The sequence below is a fragment of the Sylvia atricapilla genome, chromosome 2 (genome assembly GCF_009819655.1).
Source record: "Sylvia atricapilla isolate bSylAtr1 chromosome 2, bSylAtr1.pri, whole genome shotgun sequence".
Classification (NCBI taxonomy): domain Eukaryota; kingdom Metazoa; phylum Chordata; class Aves; order Passeriformes; family Sylviidae; genus Sylvia; species Sylvia atricapilla.
This window is the reverse complement of record NC_089141.1, coordinates 5,628,927-5,646,118: the sequence shown is the minus strand read 5'-3', so window position 1 is coordinate 5,646,118 and position 17,192 is coordinate 5,628,927. Positions and strand designations below refer to the sequence as shown.

The window sequence follows — 17,192 nt, the reverse complement described above, 5'->3', positions numbered from 1 at the left end:
TAAACACTACATCCTCAAAGCTTTAACACACGCAGCTTCAGATAGTTATCTGGTACTCAACGCAAAGTTCAAAGCTGAGATATGTTTCCAAAGTCCCTCTGGACAATGTTTGTCATCTATGAAAACACTGAGGAGACAAAGGATAGGGAACAGATGACAACTAAAATTGGAACAATACAATATTCATAAAATGCAGCGATCCAGAATACATCTGCCACTCAGTCAGTCAGGCTCTGCATTTATGTCCTCAACGCCCACAAACAGAACAACCAAGAGGCCTTCCCTCTTTCTCACTGGAGGTGACTGCAGCTGAGTCCTCCAGTGGCTAACATCAAGGTTGGCAAGTGACCCCCTCAAATATATACCACAGCACAGGAACGCAACAAACTAAAATATGTTTTACATTCAACTGACATCTTATATTGACTTTACACAGTGTGATCTTTATACTACTTGCCTTAGAGAGCTAACCTCCTGAATATTACTGAGTGCTGGTACTGACCACTGCTTCCAGCAAAACTCTGTAAATGAAACAGAGGCCATAAAAGCAGTTCATAGCTTTAGCCACCTTCAATTACCTCTTGAACAAGAATACAGAAATTCAATCCAGTTATTTTCTATGGAGGTATATTGAAAATCTGCTTAAATGTGAGGAACACAAAAACATCAATTAAGCAGCTGAGACTGTTTTTGCTTTGCCACAGTGGAACAACTTTATTGAATGCTTACAGCAAATTTGGATAGCCAAGCAATAACAAGAAATAAAGTAACCTTCTTATTCTTGCCAGCATTGGATATTTTGCCATATTGGATAGAGAGAGGAAGGGGAAAAAGAAAAAAAAAAAAAAAAAAAAGTGAACCAAATTGTTAATATATAGTTTACGTATGTTTAATATAAATGAACAAGATGCGAGGTTTGGTACTGGCCTATTAGCCTCAGCTTTAAAGTTTTCAAATATAGTTAAATGAAACCAAATGCAGTTAAATTAATTTGAACTGATTTCTTATAAAACACTGAATTCTTGTGCTTTTTGTGGTTATCTGGTATTCACTTCCAATAACTGAAGCCAACAGAGCTCAGATCTGGAAAATTAACTTTGCTGAAAATAGACAAGTAACTCTTCTCTAACATTTACCCTAACATCTTCTGGAAAAAAAAAAAAAAAACCCAAACAAACAGACAAACGAAAAAAAACCAAAACCCCAAAGCCAGCAATCTTCTGTACTCCATTTGAAAGGATGAATAAATGTCAGCACCAGGCATTTTTCCCATTCTGGCCAGCACTGGCTATCTACATGACAACACAAAATTGCTGGTAAATCAGATGGCTGCTTACCTGCCCTGTTTTTTCTTCAAACTGCCACCCAGTCTTGACCCACATCTCACTGTCTGTGCCATTCCCCAACAGCTCAGGATGAAGCTGATTGCAAAGTCAATGCCACAAGTTTTAAAACCAAACTACTTCCCATGTTTTCTCATTAATCACTATTCAGAACTTGTTTTTCACTCTTCAAGGAAACAGCTTTCCTCTAGAAAACTCTTGTCTGGTCTTCCTAACATGAAGAAGGGGTTGTTTTTTAGCCTGTGTAAATATTTCTTAGCTTATAAAACAAGTATTGATGGATTCATTTTTATTAGGTCTCTTTCAAACTCCACCTGGCTTCCAAGGAGATCAATCAAAAAATGAACTAGATGTCACTCACATGAGTGAAAACGCAAACATATGCAACACTTCAACTCTGCAAAGTATACTCAGAGACAGCCAGCTTGCAACTCAGACCCTCATGCCATCTCCCATTATATTTAGTCTTTTAGAAGGAGCATTCCTCTACCCAAATTAAACACACTACTTTTCAGTTTTCTCTGTATGAACATCTGGCCATCAACTCAAGCTGCGCATCTCTAAAACAAAAATTTAAAACTTGGTCTCACACAAGGCCCTTCCATAAAATCCCCTTAAATTTTTCTACAACCTTTAACAGCTGGCCTTCACTGATAGGACTAATGAATTTCCTTCTCTGTTTTTATAGGTAAGATACTCATGTCATTTGTTGTAGCTATGGTCTTCCCCATCTATATCCTCAACCAAATATTACGTGTGAGTTATGTCATGTCATCCTTTTCTGGCTTTGACAAACCTTTATGCTCAAACCCATCTGAGTTTTTTCTGTTACTTCACATACTCCCCATTGTCCTTGGGAGTCACAGCTGTAAAAGCACCTTTACCTGTCACTTTCTCCCACCAGAGATGCTCTCAGCAAAATATAATGATTTTTTTTACATTTTTATTTACATTAACTGCAAAAATTGAGAAAATAGCTAGATTCTGCTAACTGGATTCTCAGACTGCTTATAATACTAGCCCATGGCCAGCTGTGTGTCCTCTTCCACCTACATTTAATTATCTTTTAGATTACATTTACGTCTGTGTCTTTTCAGAGCTCTATATTCAGTAGTCTTCTGTGAAAAGATCTCTTCAGCAAAATCAGACAATCCAATTTTCTCATATTTTGTGCACAGTGACCTTCTTGTGAATGAAATTAAGGAGGAAAAGCGCCCAACCTTGAGTTTAGAATGTTTTAATGTTTCACCTAATGTTCTACTCTTTTAATGGTTCCTCATTTTCCTCCATGACCTACTTCCTGAGTCAGTCTTCATTTTGGCTTCGCAAAGTTGGAATGGCATGTCAATAACAATTACATAGATCACTCTGGAATAAAGCAATTATATCTCTGTATATACCAGTGAACAAAGAAAAAAAAATTTAAAAAATAATGAGGCATTTACTTGTAGAGTTTTAATAGTGTGCTGAAGTTAGAGCCTATAGACACATAAAAATGTTGACCTTGAAATCATCCCTTAAAAATTATTCTACTGACACCCATTACACTGCATTATTATGCTGAGTTGAATTAAATTACAAAAATCTAAAAACTATTCAGAAATCAAAATGCAAAACTTCCCAGTAATGAACATAACCTTCCTGGAAGACTTGAAAGTTCTAAAAAAAACCCCAACAAACTTGTTTTCTTCCAAATTTTCATTTGATATCATATTCAACCATCATTTCTAAGACTGTCAAAATGAAGCCTTATAGTAAAGCTGATGAAAATCAACAATTCCAAAGGATTCTGGAACACTAATAATGTAGAGAGAAAATTTGGCTTCTATATCCAAGTCTGAGTGCAAATATAATCTAATATTCATTAGAAAACAAATTATAAAAAAATAATTATAAGCATTCAATATATTAAAGAAATATAAAATATAATAAATTTAATTTTCAAATGTGCCTATTTACAGGCTATTTTCTGCTGCTCAACTTTCTAACCTCAAAGTAACTTCAAAATATGAGGTTTTGCTCTTTGAAATATGGACACATTGAAATATGTTTTATATATGATATACACACATATTTTACTATGAAAACACATTGTAAAACAAACAAACAAGAAAACAAGAAATCCTGAATGGTAAGTCTTGGTTTATATATTGCAAAACAGTCTTTCCAGGACAATACATAATTTACAATCTAAACAGAAATTGCTCAGTGCCCAGGAACAACTGTTGTCATTGTTTAAATATCTTTTCAGCACATCTTTTTGCTCTTATTACTCCTTTACTGAAGATATTTTTCAAATTACTTGAACTTTCAGATGCAATTATTAATTTTTGAAAGTTGTTTTTTGGCAAATACTGTCAAAAACCAATTTTTTTTTTTTTTTTTTTTTACACAAAGCACTCCACAAACCTTCTTCACTTTGGATAGAAGAACAGCACACCCATGCATGTGACCATGGTGTGGGAAAGCATCAATGCAGTGAACTTGAATTGGCAGAAAATTATCAAGGTTTTGGTCACCTGAAACAGACCTCTCACAAACAGATGTATTTTAGAGTGCCCATTATCTGTACATTCAAAACACATTCCCCCTGTTTTCTTTTGCTTGAGTCATGAGAGTTCTCCAGCTGTTCACTGGGTACTACAAGTACCTCCCTTAGGTACTCTGGAAATCAGGAAAGGAATGGGCCACTCATTTAAGAGTGACCTTGTGGATCCCTCCCAACTTGGAATATTCTGTGATTCTGAGTGCAGGGAAAGACACGGAAAATAGAAACTTAAACCACATAAAATGTATCAATTCTACATCTTCTGCTCAGCAATTTTAAAGCAGTTAATGAATAAAATACTAATTTGCAGGATAAAGATCATTCTAGATTAAGAAGCAAGACTAAAAAACGGGTAAAATTAAAGTCAGATGTATTGTGTTCCCCTCTCTACATGGAAGGACAACACACTAGGGAAAGGAATATCATCATGGTGACACATTATTGAAACTTATTTTTCACAGAACTTAACCTAACCTCCTCTGCAGAAAACAAGGCATCAATTTAAAGCGCTTCTTGAATTCAACTAACCTGAACAACTTAAGAATTGAAGTTCCCTGAGTATTACAGACATAAGAACAGCATGAAATACAGAAAAGTTTGTTTTACTTGAGATATTTGTTCAAGAGCAGCCAAAATTGCTTAGCGTCCTACACTAAATTACTTTTCTACCCCAGAGAGAGGGTGTTCCCTCTAAACCAGAGATGATGATATAAGGATTTCAGAAACTATTGTTTGCATTTTACTGATCTTCAGATTGCCAGCACACAGAATTTTCAAATAAAGCACTGGTAGTCTGAAAGCTCTAAGGCATTTAAATGCATTTGCTTTAAAAACGAAAAAAAAAAAAAAAAAAAAAAAAGAACCATTAAAAATACTTAGTGTTCTATTAGAGGTATAGTCTTCTTACTGCCTTTAGCACCAGGCTATCAAAGTACCCTCAGTAGTTTATTATGAACTAGAAGTAGTGTCTGTCACAGTTGGCTCATTTCCTCTTTCCCTAAGGGGGAAACTAAGTATAAAATATCATGCTTTGGTAAGGTTTCTTCTCTTTTATTATTTTAGTAAACACATATACATACTTCTGTGTTTGTGTCACAGAAAGAACTATGTAAAAGAATTGTGCTTTGCACTTGAATTTCCATAGGAAAGTGGCTCCAACCACCCCAAACAGTTCTTAGAAAGGCTGAGGAGACAAGCTTTTATAAAGAGTAGAAAAAGTTCCAATGTGTATAAACTGTGTTCATTACAGTGATTTTCTATCTCAAAATTAAGGTTATTTTTTAAAGTCGCTTCAGCCACCTGCAAGATAAAAAGTATGATCTGGCACCGAAATCTTCATTCTTTGGGAAAATCTTGTCTTTGGGAGACTAGTTTCATACCACGGAATCAGAGAATAAATGAGCTTGGAAAGGATATAGAAGTCATATCACAGAATGGACTGGGTTGAAAGATCACCTCGTTCCAACACCCCTGTCACAGGCAAGGACACTACACAAGATTTCACAAAGCTCCATCCAACCTGGCCTTGAACACTTCCAGTGGTGGAGCACCCACAGCATTTCTAGGAAATGTGTTGCAGGGCCTCACTTCACTCACAGTAAAGAATTCCTTCTTAATCTCACCTAAACCTACTCTCTGTCAGTTTGAAGCCATTCCCACTTGTCCTGTCACTCCAGGTCCTGCTCCATCTTTCCTTTAGACTCCTTTCTGGTGCTGGAAAACTGCAATTTGGTCACCCCAGAGCCTTCTCTGTTCCAGGCTGAACCATCCCAGTTCTCTCAGCCTTTCCTCAGAGCAGAGCTGCTCCATCCCTCTGATCCCCTTGGTGCCTGCTGTGGCCTGGCTCCAGCAGGTCCCTGTCCTTGCTGTGCTGGGAGCCCAGAGCTGGGTGCAGCCCTGCAGGTGGGGTCTCAGCAGAGGGGGCAGAGGGGCAGAATCCCCTCCCTGCCCTGCTGCCCACGGGGCTCTGGGTGCAGCCCAGCACACGGGGTGTCTGGGCTCCCAGCACACGGCCGGGCCATGGCCAGCCTCTCACCCACCAGCACCCCCAAGTCCTTCTCCCAGGGCTGCTCTGGCTCTGCTCATCCCCAGCCTGGACTGCTTCTGGGGATGCCCTGACCCAGGTGCAGCACCTTGGGCTTGGTCTGTTCAACCTCATGAGATTCCCATGGGCCCCTTCCTGAGCCTGTCCAGATCCCTCTGGATGGCATCCTGTCCTTTCTGTGTCACCCACAGCCCTCAGGTTGGTGTCATCTGCAAAACCTGCTGGGGGTGCACTCAATTCCCCCATCCATGTCATTAATGAAGACCTAAGAGTCATCTGAAGCAGGTCTGAGAGCAGGTTTCTCAGCAGTTTATCTAGGCATGTCCTGAACATGTCCAAGACTGGAGATGCAATTGTCAAATACAAATATCAAATCTATCAGAGTATGCATCCACTTCCCCATAGATTTTCAAAGGTAGGTGTGATCACTGTGGTGCTCTGTTTTGATTTCCTCCATAATGAATTCAAGGAGCTGGACTCACTCATTACTGTATCAACTTCTCAGGGAATAAGGACATTTTTGTAATCAGTTTTGATTTAAAGAAGTGAAATTTGAGATACTTCAAATAGTTTCAAACTCTGACTTCATAACTGATATCACATATCCTTAAACTCCATCCCACCTTAACAGACACTCTAGAAGATGCTCATTTTTGGTTCAGAAGATAGATTCTCCTAGATTTGTCTCTCATTAATTCATCCTTCCCTACAAAATTTTATCTTATGTTTTAGCTATCCTAGGCACAGAGCACAATTATCATCTAGCAATCAAATTGCTTAATAATCCCTGGTGATTATAAATAAATATGTGAAGCTATCCTGAGGCAGGGGGTAAAAGGGGATAGAGAGGGGAAAATTAAAACAAACAAACAAAAAAAAGGACACCAATAGACAAAAAAACAAGATACTCCAGAAAGCTTGCATCTCAGGGTCCTCAGGATTTTAAAGAACTCCTCACCATGGACCATTTAACCAGCAGTAGTGAAGATAAAAATCAGACAGACTTGTAATCAAGAGCTGTAATCAATTTAGGTTGCTCCTTTCATGCAGCTCAAAGTAAACTCGATGTTGAGTTGAAGGCTGGAAGAGAGAATCAGGGATCATTTTCCTCCTGAAAGCTGTTCACCTCTCTGCCTTGCATAAACTAGACTGATCCAGAGAGAGTCCTTTGCACTGGATGGTTCAAGATGTGGGCTTGAGTTCCAAGCACTAGCTTAATATGTGTTCATGTAACCACCCAGCACTCTTCCTGTTAAAGCTTCCCAGTAAGAGCCTTGTGAAAAGTGTCTGTCTCCTTGAAAAACCATTAGGCAATTAAATTGCAAAGTCATGAAAAAGTACTTCCTCTAAAACTTATGAAGAAATCAGACACCTGCATGTACAATGTACTCTTAAAAGCAGAATGACAGGATTACAAGGTCAACGGTTTTCCTTCTGACAGATGTTATCTGAGCAGGATTCTGTCTCCCAGAGAGTGCAGAAAAAGGAAAAAGACAAAAAGAAACAAAAACTGGCAATAGGCAGCAAAGACCAACCAAGTGAAAAAAAAAATTAAACAAAATATCCAAGAATTATGAGGGATGAGAAGCATAGAGTGTCAGTATTTAGTTATCCCTTTAAAGAGGAATCTAATGTAACTCTGCCCCTGGGGTTTGACTACACCACTATGTACCCCATGGGACTCTTGGATCCTCCTAACTTTTCCTTCACTCTTTGAATATGCTGGTGAAAAACACACTCCTGATGCAAACCTAATAGAGAAAATGGCAATTTATTCTGCATATTAATGGCAAGGGACCACTTGTACTGTTCTCCACCAGGAGAAAACACAGCATACAACAAGGACAAAACCTATTTAATATTTGTACATAAAACAGACCAAATCTTGTTTGGAGTCTTCAAGACCACGTAATGATGAAATAAAAACAAATTCTGGACACCAGTTATTATTCCCATATGGTTACTGAGCAGTTTATTATGGCAGATAGACATCTGACACTGTCTGCCACAGCTGAAATCTTCACTTCTCTTACCACGTCATATATCATTCACTTCACTGATCCTTACATCCTATGTAAGAGTTTTAGCTCAATAAAACCTAATTAATTTAAAATGCATAAAATGCCTCACAGACTCCCTCGATGTTCTATTCATACAATTCCATTCCTATTGGGCTGATCCTTCATGAAAAAGGCAAAAGTTAACACAAGTATATGTCAAGACTCAAGGAGGACCAAACTCACTGCACCTAAGACAAAGAATGGAGGCAGATTTAGCACAGAAGTTTTTGCAGCAATTATTAGTGGTCATCTCTAAGACAGGATCCAGAGGAGGCCACCAAGTTTCTTGGTCAGATGGAGCACCTCTCCTGAGGGGAAAAGCTGAGAGAATTGGAGTTGTTCAGCCTGGAAAAGAGAAGCCTCTGGGGTGCCCTAGTTGGTGCCATACAGTACCTGAAGGGAGCCCACTGGAAAGATGGAAAGAGACTATTACAAGGGTCTGGAGTGAAGGGGGGAATGGCTTCACACTGACAGAGAGTAGGTTTAGATGAGAGATGGGAAACAATTCTTAATTGTGAGGGTGGTGAGGCACTGACATACATTGCCCAGAGAAGCTGTGGCTGCCCCATCCCTGGAAGTGTTCAAGGCCAGGTTGGATGGGGCTCTGAGCCACCTGGGATAGTGGGAGGTGCCCTTATTCATGCCAGGGGTTGGAACCAAGTGATCTCAATGTTCCTTTCCAATCCAGGCCATTCCACGATTCTATGAAATGACAATAGGAAGTTCCTCATGAAACATTGCAAAAAGTGTAAAATCTCCAGCTGTGAGGAATATTCTGAGAACAAGGTTTTTATGTGATTATCAGTGTTAATCTAGTCCAGGAGTGAGCGCACACTGGCAGGATCATAGCACACATACTGCATATCCATCTTTTCTACCCAGGAAATTTTCCTCACTTTCTTCATTTCTCTACCCTTGGCTAATTTCTGATTCAGCAGGTTGGTATGTGTCACTGAACACTGGAAACTATTTTCAGAATCAGTAATCAAATGCTAATACTGTGTACAGACATATCTATATCTATATCTACATCTACATCTACATCTACATCTACATCTACATCTACATCTACATCTACATCTACATCTATATCTATATCTATATCTATATCTATATATCTCTGTTAACACACACACAGACACACCCCCCATTCACGCAGGTGCAGAGGATGTTATCCTGACAGAATTGCTTCCAACTGTTGGAATATAACACCCCTTTCCCCACCAGATGGCAGTAACTTCAACTTAATATAACCCGGACTGGTCACCACATGCACAGCAAACAATAGCACACTTTATTTGGGGGATTTTCCTTAAAAAGGAATGTAGATTTTTTTTACGCATGTACAGTAGAGCTATTCCAGTTTCCTCCTATTTAATGGCAAAGTGTGCTACTAATAGCTAAACTAAATTTTGATCAGTATATGCTACAAGGGTGTTAAAAAAAAACCCCAAAAAAACCACATAGATTTAAATATTTTTCTTTTTTAGTGTGCCGTAATTATGTCAAATTGGAGAAGTAGAGGTATCATTTCCAACCGTTGTCTTTTCCCAAGGATAATTCCCAAAGAGAAATATCTGAGTAACTTTCAATCACATAATAAACATAATTTTACAATGTATGCTGATGAATAAAAAGACTAAAGGACTCCAAAGAAGGAGGGGAAATGTTAAATAAGCCTTTTGCACAGTTTTTTGACATAAGTGTTCATTGTGCAGATTTTTTTGACTCATAAAAGCCCAGGGTAAAATCTACACCAAATATGTTGCTGCCAGTACATACTATTTTACACACCAGCTAAATTATCTTTAGTATGGGAGCTGACAATTTCTTCTACTGGCAAAACCAGGAAGGTTTTCATTAACCCAGTCCAGGCACCATAAAAATAATGTCATTTGGTGGATGGGGACTGCTCTGTAGGATATCCAGTTCTAGGAGCAACTCCTCTATTTATTCTAACCAAAGGATCGTTGTTCTCTTTTCATTTCCTTAACTTCTAAATTTCCAGAAGAAAAAGTCCTGTATTACAAAAAGAGAACTTCCCTCTCGTTCCACTAGTATTCCTATTCAGACTGATTAACTGAGTTTATATTCAGCTCTGTTCTGACTGTAAAGATAATAACAAAAGTGCACATTCTTATTAACAGAACACACTCATTTTTCAATAAATTTATGACCAAATATGCAGTCTGTTTGGACAGCTGGCTTCCACCATCCTACAAGCAGGGATTCAGATCCCTTTTTTTTCTACACTTTTTTTTTTTTTTTTTTTTTTTTTTTTTTTTTTTTTTTTTTTTTTTTTTTTTTCCCCGCTGGCAGAAAGTAGAGCAAAATTTTCTCTAAATATACAAAACAAGTAAGTACAGTAATGGAAAGAAAAGACCATAAAAATAATGCAAAGAGTGATATGACTGCATTCTACAAATTAAATATTGAGAAGCTAATTATACTTGTCTTTCACACTCATGGGCAATACTCCTGATTATTTCACTTCAAATACCAAAATGCAAATTCCATTTACATGGATGTGTACTGGATAAGCAGCATCCCAACTCAATGACATTTGAACTGAAGATGTTCTCAAGATATTTTTTAGTTCAAAAGACCTGTTCATAAACTTTTCATTATGGCTTGATATCCTTCTGAGATTACATATCCACATCAGCTGCAAGGATGAGCAGACTCCACCTTAAAAATAAGTCATTCTTACATCATTTCCTCTTCCTGAAGGAAGAGGAAAATTAAAGGTATCAAGTAATGTTCAGTATGAACCTAACCAAAATGATTTGAAGTGGAGAATGCAAACCTTTGTGAATAACCATGGGCTCAAAATCCATCCTTGGCTTGAAAGGGGAAACTGAATGAGTCACTGTTGAAGGGGACAGAGTAAACACGGAGTAAACACAGGCATTCATCATTTAACATGAAATGCCAGCATAGAAAGTTTAGCACAACCCTGTGATGTTCAAAGGAACAGTGAAGTAGAAGGGACAGACAACTGCATTTTCCTCCAACTGCAGGATCAGTAATAATCCTACAGTCATGTATAGAGAATTCCGTGTGTTTTGAAAATGATGTGAGAAAAATAGAGGTGAAGGAAAAGATGCAAATACTGAATACTGGAGAACATGTGTTACAGTGAAACTCTTAAGAGATCTCAGATCTGTTTTAGCTGAGTTGAATAAATATGTAGCAGCCATTACAGGAAAACAAATACCACCTATAAGTGCCAACAGAAAACAATGGAACAATGTCTCAAAGCTGAAGCTGGTCGAATTTAAATTAAGTAAAAGGCACAAATTTTGATACTTCGTTTCATGAAATAATCACTTTTTCCTATGAAGATAAATAGTGAATTAAATAAAAACAATTTCCCACTTCAAAGGAAAAATGCTAGGGAGTAACAGCACAAAAGGTAAAAACTTGAGAGTTTAAACAACAAGGTTTAATGGCCCATTCTGATTAGAAACCCAGCCCTGTGCTGTGAGGAGAAGCACCATGTGTGAGCTCCTCAGGAGCCATTTGAAATGCAGAGGGAGGGTCCTCTCACTGTCCTGGGAAATCTGGTGTGGGATGGAGAGCAGCTGCACTGCCCCTTCCCGTGCCAGGGGCTGGTCATGGGGACTGGGACACAGACTTTGGGCAGTGGTCTCAGAGCTTACCTGCAGTGTGTGGAGGAGCAAACACAGTCCTGCTGTGAGCTGGAATTGGCAGCTCCACACCTGGAATGGCAGCTGTACACCTGGAAGAGACACAGCACATGAGAAGAGGGATGCAGGACTAGTGCAATAAACTAGCTGAGTTTCGCCTGGTATTTCAAAAGGAAACCTGTTTAAAAGAAAGACAGAGTTTTATGTCCTTTAACTATGCAATATAAAGACAAAGAAGAGGAAGCTTTGTTATTTTTTTTTTTAAACATGACTTGATGAACTTTAACATATTAACAAATTTGAGGGAATTCTCATATACCAGTAGCTGAAACAACCAAGTAACATGGTACAACATCTTCTGTCTTGCAGGCCCCATAACCTTTCAGCACATCAAACTGGGGGCACTCTTTTGTTGGATGCACACTTAGTTGTGTGCTGAGCTTTGCATGCAAATAAATCCACAATTTTATTACTTTTTTAAAGTGACAAACTCAATTTCTTAGACTGAATTTTAGCACTTGAAAATTCTTTTTTTCTCTTTGTGGATTGTTAGAAAACATATAGAATGAATTCATGCACAAAATCTATATTTTTCCTCATCTTCACAGCAAACACCAAGTTCTGTTTAGCAGAATACATAGGGAAAGTATTAATCTACAATCACATGTCTAGTACAATAAATACAATACTAAGGGGAAACACATGTAGCAGAACCACTATGCTGGCAAAAGATGTTTAGCTTAAGCAGTAAGAAATTCTCTGAGCTGTTTGCAATCAACAGATCATATTAAGTGCCTTCCTTTCATTAACATGGAGTTTTTCAAGAAGTGGGATAAGTTAGAAAATTGTTGTTACACTCAGGAAAAACACAGGATTTTTAAATGAGGAACCCTTCAGTTTCTGAGAGCCCAATTAGTATTAATTACAAGTTTAAAGAAGCACCACAACATATTCACATTGATAGTATAGGCATATCTACAGCATAATTACTGTCACTTCAATAAGTGCAGCCATGCATACACATGCCCTTCTGGGATCAAAGTAGTGGCATATCCAGTCCAAGCTCCTGCCATCAGAGGCGACTGTGTTTCACATTCCCTTTCATAAATGTATCATTTTCCACCTTGCAAGCAGTTAGACATGTGTGGAAAAACAAAAGCTGACCACTTTATTGGGAGCTAGAACACTGCTGCTTTGATGGCTAGAAATAGTCTAACTTCCAGTCTGATTTTCTGCCAATTATTTCTGTCCCAGCATCGCTCTTCAGATTAGGTTGCTCTCCTTCACTCACAATTGTCTTGTTCCCACTGTGTACCTGTTCTCTTGGCCTTTATTTTATTGAAGACAAATAAAGCTGTTAGTATCCTCACAATAACCTTCCCCTTCCCACTGTTTGTTTTGATCCCATTTCTTTCTCCATTTGCTACACCTAAGTTCATGTTTCCTACACCTGGGCACTCCAAATGCTTGGAAGCATTCCTGGGGAAGAATGCTGTGGTGCCTCACGTGGAAGCATTGCTAATTTTATTTCATTACCCGAAAGGTCCAACTTGACACTACTTTAACTTGCATAAACCTTGCTCATGGACACATCAGATCACTGGAGCTGCAGTTATTTTGGATGAAATTAATCTTACCTAGTTTTAAGCAGCATCTCTGAGCTAGTCGCTGCAGGTCCTTCAGAATCAGAGAGACACTTCACAGCATGATTCATCTGATCTTTTTTTAGATTCTGACTGGATGAAATCTGTTGTGTCCTAGAAATACTCTTCACTGACCATGCCTAAGCAAATACCTCAGGTGGAGAGAGCTGGACTGAATCAACTGAAGAGCATGTTTTGTGGTTTATTGATATAGTCAACTCCTTCGTTTCCCTTAAAAAATCTTGAGATAGCAGATAATAGTAGATGCAATCATAACCATGTATATAACCATGTTTTCAGACTTCATCTTGTTCCCATTCCCCACAGTCTCTCAGTTGTAAAGTTTTCCCTGGATTATTCATTGATGGTACTTTTTGAATCACATATTCTAGTACATTGTTAAAACCTAGAGGTAACTAGAGGTAGCAAAATTTCCCCTCAGAAATCAAGTGCTTATATAATGATTTGACAGAATTACAGTTTGATCATTGATGCTCTAGACTAGCACATGAACAAGAGGAAAAGGTATTTTTAAATATGCTGAATTTTGATCAGTCATAAATGAAAGGATGTAGACTAGTGGAAGTTGGCAGGGTGCTTTTGTCCATCTCTTCCAAACCTCATTAACTACATCTACTACACAAAAAACTTAAAATATTTGAATAATGAAAGACAAACTTTAAAATTAAAAACCCAAAACAAACAAACAATCAACCACAAAAACAAACACAAATGTTTATTTCTATCATCTTCTCCAATGGAATGATTACAGAATTTTTCTGCACAAAGAACAGATTAAAATCAGAAGGAATTTGATGCTTTTTCTCACCTCCAGAGGCAAATCGAGATAGGTACTGTATAGTATGATCTCACAGTGGATTATAATTTAAAAATTGACTTCTCTTGAAGCTTAAGAATTTATCTGAAATCCTCCAAATGTAAGTTATAAAAGAGAAAAAAGTGTAACCACTCTACCACTTTGCTTTGCTTTGTGAAGGAAGTGCTAGTACAGATGAATAGGTTGCCCAGATAAAGGAGTTTTGAATCAAGTAACAGCCTGGACTGAGTATCTCAGGAGTCCAACTTAGCCAAAACAAAGTCATGAAGGTTTTCTTCACATCTCACCAGTTCTGCTTACATACAAGCATTTGAACAATTTTTCACGTGACAGAAGTGCTAAGACAAAATCCTTTATGAGAGGGGATAGCTAAGGAAATTTTCATTAAAATCACTGTCAGTCAAAATACGGACTATTTGGAAGGTTTCTGAACACAAGCACAAACAATTCAAAGCGGAGTTATGCACCAATGCAGAAGTTATTATGAGCACTTGTTTTCCTACCTGCTGCTCAGAAACCAAAAAATCAGAATAACTCCCAGAAGGGCAAACACTGAACACCTTCACTCCTTGAACCACAATATTAAAATGATTAAATTCCAAATAGTTGAGGCTCATGGACAAATTCATGGACAGGATGTCCATAAATAGATACTGAAGGGTACAAGTAGGATGTCTCTCCAACATCACACATCCAAAAATGATGGATGCCAAGAGACTACAAGGGAAATGGATTACCACTCAGACCCAAAAATCCCAGTCTCAGAAGGTTCAAAAGGATGTTGTTTCACAGAAATATGAAAGATTTTTTTCAAAATGTAATTTCTGATGCTTTCTAATGTCAGACTATCAACCATCATGCCCCTCATAAACCAAAAATCATCAGATTTTTAATTCTTTATGAAAGTTCTATTTTCTTAGGCCAGAATTCTCATAAACATTGACAGTGACATTAATAAGCATATATTCAGATCTTTTCAAAATTTCTGTTTTCTGAAGTGACTAGTCTCATTTTGCAGCCTACTATGTATTCTTTCACTCTAAAACAAAGTTTAGATTCTTGCTCTAGTTTGCAAAGTACCTACTTCCAAGCATAAATGTATTGCAAGATTCCTTCACATGTTATTCTTGTCAGTAATGTATGACTTCCAGAGTTCTTTGATATTTACAAATACAAGGCATATTTCCATCCCTGGTTCAGAAATAGGATGCAATAATTCTACCAAAGGCATATCTTTGGCATATAATTAAAAAACTGACAATTTTTATTCCTGAAAACTCATTTTTCATGATTAACTCTTTAGTTAGTGAAGGGAAAAAATCAAATATGAGGGGAAAAATTAAAAGGAAGAGGCAAATGCTGAGAAAAAGGTATTTTAAATAAGAAGAATCATTGTGATGGTCTTCTGGAAATATTAGAAAGGCAAAAGAAACCATGTTTTCTACTTGTTTTCCATTGTTTCCCACTAACTTTCTATTGTTGTCTACTTTAGAATAATGCACTTTCTTGCCAATCAGAGAGCAAATCATATTCTGGGCTGCATCAGAAGCATCATGGCCAGCAGAGGACTCTTGCCCTGTACTCCACTCTCATCAGACCCCACCTGGAGTTTTGTGTCCAGCTCTGGGGCTCTCAGAACAACACAGAGGTGGATTTGTTGGAGAGAGCTCAGAGGAGGCCACAAAAATGATCAGAGAGCTGGAGCAACTCTCCTATGGAGACAAGATGAGAGACTTGCAGAGGCCTGGAGGAGAGAAGGCTTTGGGGAAACCTTGCTGGGACCCTGCAATACTTGAGGAGGTTTAGAAAGCTGGAAGTGACTTTTTACAAGGGCTTGTAACAATGAGACAGAGGGGAATTATTTTAAACTAAAAGGGAATACATATAGGTTAGATATTCAGTCTGAAGGTGGTAAGACACCGCCCAGAGAAGCTGTGGATGGGTCATCCCTGACAATGTCCAAGGCCAGGTCAGGTGGGACATTAAGCAACCTGGTTTAGTGGAAGGTGTCCTTGCTCATGGCAGGGGGTTGGAACAAGATCATCTTGGTCCTGAGATTGGCTCAGTTGGTCAGAGCATGATTTTAATGTCAAGGCTGGGAGTCTGATCTGTATATGGACCATTCACTTTAGGGATAGACTTCATGATCCTTGTGGGTCCCATTCAACTCAGAATATTCTCTAAGTTTGTGATCTTTCATGTCCCCTCCACCCAAAACTATTCTGTGAACTATGGACCAGCTCTTTGCAACAAATGTTTTTGCCCTGAGATCATATCACTTGTCATTGTGATTTGAACTTAGCCAGGGTCTACACGAGAACAAAGCTGTTATTGCTGTTGTTCTGCATGTCTCTGTTAAAAGCTAGCAGAAATATCAGGTTATTTTTTACTATTATTTCCATAATATTAAAGATTCCCTTCCTGTGTGCAGGATATGAGCATTAAAAGGACTTCTACTTATCAGTAACAGAGACTCAGAAGATGACAACCCTGAAAAGAACCTCTTACACTTGAGATGCTCCTGGAATCAGACTAACTTCCATTTCAAAACTTCCCAGAACTATGACACTGAATGAGAAAATGTGACTTTCTGATAATTTAAGGGTTCATATTGCATCTGTTATTTATATTCAATTTATTTGGAAGGAGACTTGAATAAGGGGCAGAAACTTAATCTGACTTTCTAAGGTTTTTTGTGGTGGGGATTATAGACCAAGAATACTCAAGAGCCAGAGAGACTTAATTTGTTTTGCATCTTAAACCAAAGTGGATGCAGTTACTTGTTCCCGAGTTCCTAACAAAACAAATCCAGGTACAGTACCAAATGCAAATAACTTTTGAGGACTTCACTGATCTATCAGGACTCTTGAATTTAAGGAGGAAAATCTAGAGGCTTTCACATGCTATCAAAATTCAAACAACGGTTTTAGGCTTTGATTATCTTTTGCTCTATAGGCTTCTCCAAGTCCTTGCTCTTAGCAAGTCCACAGTCAGGTTTGAATATTCTGTGGCATTAAGGTAAAGCAGAAAAGGATTATCTGGAGAATAAGATCAAAGGATTTTTGG

At 38.1% G+C, this 17,192-nt stretch overlaps 2 long non-coding RNA genes across 2 annotated transcripts in view; both read right to left on the bottom strand.

The window, feature by feature from the left end:
• LOC136375292 (uncharacterized) overlaps positions 1-11,702 on the bottom strand; it is a 132,234-nt gene extending 120,532 nt beyond the window's left edge. Inside the window, exon 1 of the long non-coding RNA XR_010746059.1 lies at positions 11,658-11,702. This is a non-coding gene — a long non-coding RNA (uncharacterized lncRNA). The remainder of the gene's footprint in view (positions 1-11,657) is intronic.
• Positions 11,703-11,718: 16 nt separating this feature from the next.
• LOC136375293 (uncharacterized) overlaps positions 11,719-17,192 on the bottom strand; it is a 93,529-nt gene continuing 88,055 nt past the window's right edge. The window contains exon 3 of the long non-coding RNA XR_010746061.1: positions 11,719-11,737. This is a non-coding gene — a long non-coding RNA (uncharacterized lncRNA). The remainder of the gene's footprint in view (positions 11,738-17,192) is intronic.